Genomic DNA, 9,210 nt, shown 5'->3' with positions numbered 1-9,210 from the left:
AACTCCTGTCAGGAACATAGACACGGAGCCTCGTACTCAAGCTGCTACCTCAGGAACCTAATCAGTTAAAGTGCGCAGTTACTAAACAGCGCGTGCCGTATGCTCACTCGAGGTTTTCCTACAATGGTCCAACGGCCGCCATCTTGAGAAGGGCTCTACATTTTCTACAGAGGGGAAAACTATATACACAGTAATTAAGGAGGACTGGTTTAAGGACATGGATACCACACATTGACCAGATGGGGTTTTGCAATTGTCTTAACCTTTTTTCCTAGCTTTGGAGCATAAGTAGAGGCTGCTTGCAAAACCCTGACAGTACCCCCTCTCAAAGACCGATTCATCGGTCCTGGCTTGAGAGGTTTCCGTGTATGGAATCTCTTAATCAGTTGTGGAGCATGAATGTGAGATACAGGCTCCCAAGACCTTTCCTCAGGACCGTACCCCTTCCAATCCACCAAATAAAATAGTTTTCCTTTCTTGATCTTAGAGTCCAAAATGTCTTGCACCTCATACTCGGCATGGCCAGACACCTCAAGAGGGTCCGGTGGCTTACTCAGTCTCATATGTGGTTTAGTCTTTTTTAATAAGGACACATGAAAGACAGGATGAATACCTATTTTAGGTGGTAATTTTAGTCTCACGGTTACCGGTCCTAACACCTTTTCAACAGAGTAAGGACCCACAAATCTTGGTTGGAACTTCCTATTCCCTTTCAAGTGGAGGTGTTTTTGTAGACAGCCAAACCTTATCTCCTACCTGATAATGTGGGGCAGGTTGTCTATGTCTGTCTGAACACTTTTTATAAGCTTGCTTTGCTCTAATCAAATTTTTCTCTGCAGATTTATGTAAGGAAGCTATGTCTGATAACAAGGTTTTTACTGCCGGAACTTCCAAATCTTCCTGAGTAACAAAGGGATTAGGATGGCGCCCAGAATTCAAATAGAATGGAGAGTAACCAGTAGATGCACTCTTAGCATTATTGCAAGCAAACTCTGCCATCCATAAAAATTCAGACCAGTCCCCAACCCGATCCATGAGGAACAAACGGAGATACTGTTCTAATTCCTGGTTAATTCTCTCCGTCTGTCCATCCGATTCAGGATGATAACTGGTGGACAACCTACTCTCAATTCCCAACCCCTTTACGTAAGCCTGCCAAAAGTGAGAAATAAATTGGGGACCTCTATCTGATACCACTATCTTAGGGACTCCATGCAGTTTTACGATGTTCTCACTAAATGCTTGTGCAAGCTCAGGAGCAGTGGGGGTGCCAGACATGGCAATGAAATGACTCATCTTCATGAAAGTGTCCACAGTCACCAAGATCATATCAAAACCCTTACTGACAGGCAACTCTACTATCAGGTCCATAGAAACCGTATGCCACGGGTGAGTAGGAGCAGGAAGCGGCTGTAACAGCCCTTGAGGAGCTTGCCTACTAGGTTTACTCAGGGCACACAATTCGCAAGACTGAACATACTGTTTGACATGAGAGGACAACCCAGGCCGCCAGAAATAACGTTGCACCAAATCTAGGGTCTTCGAAATGCCTTTATGACCTGCCAAAGGATGATCATGGCAACTTTGCAACGCCCTTTGATGAAGTGCTGTAGTAGGCAGGTATAAGGCCTCTTTATAGTAAGGTAATTGCTGGTTCAACCGCCTGTCTTCTCCGGATTGCACCCATTTCTGAAGCCCTTCCCTCGATAAACTTTTCCGAACTTCTTCTTGAAGGTTGTCCAAAGAGAGAGTACAGATTATCTTAGTTTCTGGAATGATTGGCTGAGGTTCCACAGGATGTTCCCATTCTTCCGTATTCAAACGGGACAGAGCATCAGCTTTCCCGTTCTTGGTGCCTGGACGATACGTGATCACAAAGTCAAAGTCTGCAAAATACAAGGACCAACGCAGCTGCCGTGGAGTTAAGGTCCTTGCCGATCTTAGAAACTGCAGATTCTTGTGGTCAGTAAATACAGTAACTGTATGCTTGGCTCCCAGCAGATAATGCCTCCAATCTTCAAAAGCATCCTTAACGCCAACAACTCTTTCTCAGCGATAGTGTAATTCAACTCTGCTGAATTTAATTTTCTAGAACGATACGCCACCGGATGAAGCTGTCCAGTCTTCAAATGGCGTTGTGAGAGGACCCCTCCAATTGCTTGATCCGACGCGTCAGCTTCCACAAAGAAGGGTTCTGCCGGGTCAGCATGAAGTAAGATGGGTGCCGACACAAACTTATCCTTGAGATCTACAAATGCTTGCTCAGCCTCCCTTGTCCACTCAAATTTCACCCCCTTCTTCAGTAAACGGGTGATAGGAGCAATCATTTTCGAAAAGTCCTGAATGAAACGCCTGTAGAAGTTGGCAAACCCCAAAAATCGTTGAATTTCCTTAATATTATGGGGTTCAGACCAGCTCTTCACAGCTTGTACCTTCCCTGGATCCATTGTGATGCCCTGTTGAGATAAAACGAATCCTAAAAATTCCACAGTGGACGCATGAAAAACACATTTTTCCAACTTCACAAATAGATGATGCATTCGTAACCTTTCCAGAACCATTCGTACATGTTGAGGATGTTCTTGTGTATTCTTAGAGTAAATCAGTATGTCATCCAAATATATAATGGCCACCTTGTCGATCAAGTCAGTCATAATGTCATTAATGAAGTTCTGAAACACGGCTGGCGCATTACACAGCCCGAAGGGCATAACGCAGTATTCGAAAAGGCCGAACTTTGTACGAAAAGCAGTCTTCCATTCGTGCCCTTCCTTCATTCGAACAAGATGATACGCCCCCCGCAAGTCAAGCTTGGAGAAAATCTGAGCTTCTTTAATTTGATCCAATAAGACTGAAATTAAAGGCAGCGGGTATCGATTCTTAATTGTGACTAGATTCAAGGCACGGTAATCGATACAAGTCCTCAGACTTCCTTCCTGCTTCTTAGGAATTAAAAAGAGCGGCAAAGAGACCGGTGACTGCGAGGGTCTAATAAACCCGTTTGCCAGATATCGATCCAGATACTCTTTAAGGTGGTCATTCTCCGCTTCCGTCAAAGCATAAATCCTACTGCAAGGAAGAGCCGCCCCAGGTACCAGATCGATAGTGCAGTCATAAGTTCGATGTGGTGGTAACACCTCCGCTTCTTTCTCACTGAAAACTTCCTCAAATTCTTGATACTCAGGAGGGATTTCTTCGGAATTTATTACACAAATGGACTGCCCTCCACAGGAAAGTAGTGATGCTTGAGTTGGTTCTACTACATCTTCCTTTTGCCTGTAACAGTGTATTGAACAGAAGCTGGATTGCATACTGACTGTCTGATTCTCCCAATCTATAGTCGGGTTATGGGTAGTCAGCCAGGGTAACCCCAGGATCAATTGGAATTGAGGGGCATCTATTAAGTTAAATTGCAAAATTTCCATATGCCCATCTTATTGGATCAATTCCAATTCTTCGGTATAACTGGTAATGGGCCCGGAAGACAAATTGGTTCCATCGACTGCTCTCACTGGTTCCGGTCTTTCCTTCCGAATGGCTCGAATGCCCATGCGGTGGGCATATTTAATGTCACAAAAGTTCCCGGTGGCCCCAGAGTCTAGCATTATGGCCACTCCCAAAATCTGATGTTCACGGAATTTTAGAGTCATATGCAGGATTACATGGGGGATACTTGACTGTAACGTGTTAAGGACTGAATGTGCTTCTGGAGCCGTCTTTTCATCCTTCACCACCAGAGCGGCTCCGCCTACTGATGGTTCATCTCGTTTCCCTTCAACGGAGTCTTTGGACGCTTTGGGCATTCTTTTACAAAATGGCCTGAACAACCACAGTATAAACACAGCCGTTTCAAACGTCTCTGCTCCTTTTCTTCCTTACTCAAAGGCCCCCTGACTGCACCAAGCTGCATGGGTTCGGAATCATTACTCCCTCCAGATCCTTTTTCGGTCCGAATCCGATCAAAACGGGGAAAATTAACTCTCCAATCTTTCTTTTTCTCTCCCTTACGTTCGGAATAGCGGAAGTCCAGCTCCAACACCAAATCCACTAAGGCAGGTAACTCTGTGGGACGATTAGGGACTTGAGCCAAGGTATCCTTAATCTCATCTCTTAAACCTCGATAGAATAAGGCTGCACGCTTCTCCTCTGGGCAGTTGGTTTCTACAATTAGTTTGTTGAATTGCGTGAGGTAAGTAATTAAATCTTTGGATCCTTGCCGCAATTCTAGCAATTCGTTATCTGTGGCCTGGGAAATCCGTCTCCTGTCAAAAATTCTGAGAAATTCAGTTTTGAACTTCACAAAATCACAGAGTAAAGGGTCATCTTCACTAACCAACGGCATAGCCCAGTTGGCAGCATCCCCACTTAGATAGGATAAAATAAAGGCTACTCTGGATTGGGCGTCGGGAAAAAGTGTAGGACGGCACATAAAATGTAGGGAGCATTGTGTCAAAAATATTTGTGCCTTTTGAGGGTCCCCCGAAAACCTCTCTGGAGCTGCTAGCGGAATTAAGGGAGAAACAGAATGTATCACCTGTGTTACAGACTTAGTGCTGGTGCTAGGTGTAGAAGAACTAAATGCTGGGTTTCCCATAGCTAACCCATCTACCTTCTGAGCTAATACTCTAGTCTCTTGACGAGAGGCCACTAACTCCGATTTGAGATTTTGGTTTTCCTCACGAACTGCTCCAATCTCCCTCTGGATTCCCACTAAAACCTCTCCCAGCTCTTTTAGATTCATTCCCTCAGCCATACTGCCCGGGCGAAGCGAAAGAACGTGGGCACTTCAATCTGTCAGAAGGCTCAATCTCTTCGCAGAGGCAGCATGGACGCTAGTCCCAATCGCCCTCTCCCCAGTGTCTTCGCCACCAAGAGCAAATCCACCAGTGAAAGGGAAAAGGGGAAGTGGAAGAGAGAAGAGACACCTTGAGGACTGCTGTCACCCTCTACGCCTGCGGAGCTCGGTTCAGTGCTTCTGCTGTCCGTTTCAGTAGGGTGCCTAATACACAGAGGGAAAGATAATAAACAACAACCCACCTTCTCTAACAATTCTTGCTATTTAATAAACGAAGTTTATCCTACCAGTTGACCTCAAGATATTGCTACTCTTCTTTGATGAACGATACTCTTTGGAAGTTGGTAAACTTTTACCTGGGGAAAAGGCACAACCAACATTACTGAGATGTTCTCACAGATTTTCTAACCCCCTCCCTCTTTCTCCAGTGCTCTAACTCTAGTACCTGAACACTTCCAAAGGATGCCTTAAAGGGATTCTGTAGCTGGTTTTGAAGGTTACTCTTGAGTCTTGAGTCTGTGGAGATTTCTTACAGTGATATCCTTCAGCGCGCAAAAAGGTACAAGGTAGGTGAGAGGGGGAAGGAAAAGCAAGGTAAAGCGCAAGAAGGAAAAACACAGTCTTAAGTTCGCAGGCAAGGGGAAGGAGTCGCTTAGCTTACTGTCTCTCTTCGTGACTGCAGAAGAGTCTTCCGTTACGACAGTTCAAGAACCTCTATCCTTCGTGGGTTGCCGCTTGGAGGACTGTACTGAAGATATTCCTTGGTGGTCACTCGGACTTCAGACAGACTAATATTTTCGTGTGTGGAAAATTAATTATATTCACTCAGACTTAACTAAAGTTCTCTTTCGATATACTCAGGACGGAACCAGACTCAGGATTTACTTTGGCAAATGTCTCCGAAACTCCTGTCAGGAACATAGACACGGAGCCTCGTACTCAAGCTGCTACCTCAGGAATCTAATCAGTTGAAGTGCGCAGTTACTAAACAGCGAGTGCCGCTCGTTACCTCACACGTAAACTAGACCGTATGCTCACTCGAGGTTTTCCTACAATGGACCAACGGCCGCCATCTTGAGAAGGGCTCTACGTTTTCTACAGAGGGGAAAACTATATACACAGTAATTAAGGAGAACTGGTTTAAGGACATGGATACCACACATTGACCAGATGGGGTTTTGCAATTGTCTTAACCTTTTTTCCTAGCTTTGGAGCATAAGTAGAGGCTGCTTGCAAAACCCTGACAGACAGGATGCACACCTCGTGTTCCAACTTATTTCATTTTTCTCAAGTTTTTCAGTCATGCGTGCAAATTGCTGCTATAGCGCCATGCCCGTGGCACTTAAGTACAAATATCAGTAAGGCGGGGGCGTCATTTATTTTTATTTATTTTATTTATTTTTTCAACTTGTAGGGCGCAACAGCTACCCAAAAAGGGTTTCCCGGCGCCTAGACACAGCTAGTAGAAAGACAGGAGAAGGAAAGGTGGCTATTGAGAATTATTGATCAAATAGCCAGGTCTTGACATGCCTTCTAAACCTGGCGTAATTTTCCTCCTTTCGGATAAAGGGAGGGAGTATGTTCCAGAGGGAAGGTCCCAGGTGTGCAAAAGATCTGCCACCTACTCTTGCCAGTTTGAATCTTGGCACACAAAAGTTGGCTGCTGATTGGGACCGAAGATTACGCTTAGGAGTGTAAGGGTGGGCTAGAGCTAGGAGGTATTTAGGTGCCGTGCCTGCTTTGATTCTGAACATATAGTTCAGTGCTTTAAAGCGGATTCTGCTTTCAACCCTGAGCCAATGGAGTTCCCGGCGATGACTTGAGACTCCGATGTTTTTTGGAATATTGCATAATAGGCGGACTGCTGCGTTCTGGACCAATTGTAGTCGGCCGACTACTGCTTTGTTAGCGCCCAGGTACAGAATGTTGCCGTAGTCAAGCCGGGATGTTATAAGGGCATTGACTACGGTCTTTTGTGTGGCAAGAGGCAGCATCCAGAGGATTTTCCTCAACCATTTGACTATGGTGAGGCATAGACCAGTAACTTTACTGGCCTGTTGAATCATGGACAAGGAGTTGTCCAGAATAAAACCCAGATTTCGAACATGGGTCACCGGGGTAGGAAAGGCGCCCATCTGATCAGGCCTCGTCCCTAGCAACTGCACAGCCCATTGTGCCGCTTTGGCCCAAATGTATGTGTATCATCTTGTTATTTCAACTTAGTTTTATCCTTATGTTCAATATGCAGATTCCAGAACTTTCCCCTCACAGAAATGTGAGGAAAATTTGTGTTTTTTACCAAAGTTTGACGTTTGCAAGGGCTTCTGGGTAAAATTACCAAGTAAACGTCACGCAAGTCACACACTACTGCACTGCATTAATTTTTTAGTTTTCAAAAAATGTGCAGGTTCTCTGTTTTTTCTAGGTGCCGGCTGAGCTAGGGCCCAAAATCCACAGCTAACCCCTTTGCAAAAAAGGGTCAGTTTTAAGTGGAAAAATATGATGTATCAATGTTGTGTTTTCAGTACCATTTTTATCAGGATTTTTAGAGCAATGTGGGGTAGAAGGCAGTTTGTAGCTCTCTACAGATTCCAGAATTTTCCATCACAGAAATGTGAGGAAAATATTTTTTTTTAGTCAAGGCCTGAAATTTGCAATGAATCTGTACAAAAAAACTGCTGACAGCCACACAAGTCACCCCACCTTATATTCCCCAAGATGTCTAGTTTTAAAAAATGTGCAAGTTTGCTAGGTTTCCCTAGGAGCCGGCTGAGATAGGGCCTGTCATGTATCAGATAACACTGGAGACTGGGATGTATATGTAGGTGTTTTTATTGTCACTATAATCCACAAAACAGTAAGGATTTTCTCCTCACACGCAGGCACGCTTTCTCGGCTGTCTTTGTCGGCCGCGTTGAACCTTTTTGGATGCCTTCCGAAATGTCGTTCTTCCCCTCGGGAAAAAAGAAAAAAATGGAGGCCATCAGTCCCCTTTCTACAGGCCTTACACTGGCTACCCCCTAACGTTCTCTCCTCGAAAGGAAGGGTGGTTGCTGGGGATAAACACAGTCTACCGTCACACTATGTGAGAAATGTAGGGATTAAGGAAGGGCTTGAGAGGTAAAGAAACAACTGGACGTTGCTTATACAGGGACCATTCTCCTCAGGGGACCCCGTCCTGGATTGTATGGCCACCCGGGACTTATGATTCTATCCTTTTGTTTAGAATAGTATCCAACTTTATGTGCCGAATCCTACGATCAGTCAGGGGATTCCTCTCCCTCCCTCTACCACTCTATGACCCATTTGCGCTATATAAATGCAATTTACATTACATTACATTACATTTGTTACAGACCCATGAAGTTGGCGTGTGTGAAAACCCAAGCTCCCACCCCACGCCTGGTCATGCGGAACACTTGCCTGTAGTCATGACCCTTAGACTGAGTCCCGGCCGCCTCGTCCTCAGCGCCTCCCTCTGAGGTAACCTCCACCTTCGGGTAGTCGTTCACATCCTCGCCCCCTGATTCGGTGACATCCTCTGTCTCTCCTGCCTCATCCTTCGTTTGTCCGCCGCCTTCCGGTATCACCTCTGTGTTTCTCGCTGTCGAACACCTCCTTCTCCTTCTCTGCCTCTTGCTGCCCTCCGCTCCGTCTGTGCCTCTCCCTCCAAGTTCTCTTAAGTGCGGTGTTAGACTCTGCCCTTCGGCTCTAGCCAGGTATGCCTCTGTGGTACCTCCGGGGCACCATCCGTCATGCTCCGAGGGCGCCCTGTCACACTGCTTCCCCACCAGGCATGGCTGATCGGAGGAAGTCCGCGTTGACCTGTTGAGACCCAGGCCGATGGAACACCTGAAAAGAGAAATGTTGCAGTGCCTCCGTGGAGTACCGTGCCTCCCGGGGTAACAGCTTTCTACTGAGGTAAACCACAGGGTGTAACACAACTGCCCCATTGGGTTGGGACACAACCGCTCCCAGACCCCTGTCCGAGGCATCTGTGTGTGGTGTGATGGGTATGGAAAAGTCTGGACAGATAAGGACCGGGTCATGACACAACAGTTCTTTCAATGTCTCAAAACTCTGTAGGCGACAGGGTGACCACCCCTTAAGGGTATTCGGACATGCCTTTGTTAACATGTCAGTGAGTGGAGCTGCCACCTCTGAAAACTGGTTTATGGACCGCCGGTAGTAACCCACCAGACCCAGGAAAGCTCTTATACCTTTCTTTGTGGAGGGTGGTTTCAGTGATCTGATGGCTTCGACCTTGTCCACCTGGGGATGTATCTGTCCCTCCTGGATATGGTACCCTAGGTACTGTATGATCTTTGTGGCTAGCATGCATTTTTCAGGGTTTGCCGTGAGTCCTGCTTGTCGAAGGCTGTTCAAGACCGCCTTTTTGTGGGAGACGTGTTGCT

The sequence above is a fragment of the Lissotriton helveticus genome, chromosome 7 (assembly GCF_964261635.1).
Source record: "Lissotriton helveticus chromosome 7, aLisHel1.1, whole genome shotgun sequence".
NCBI lineage: Eukaryota > Metazoa > Chordata > Amphibia > Caudata > Salamandridae > Lissotriton > Lissotriton helveticus.
The sequence above is the reverse complement of the archived record's forward strand: the minus strand, read 5'-3'. Positions refer to the sequence as shown.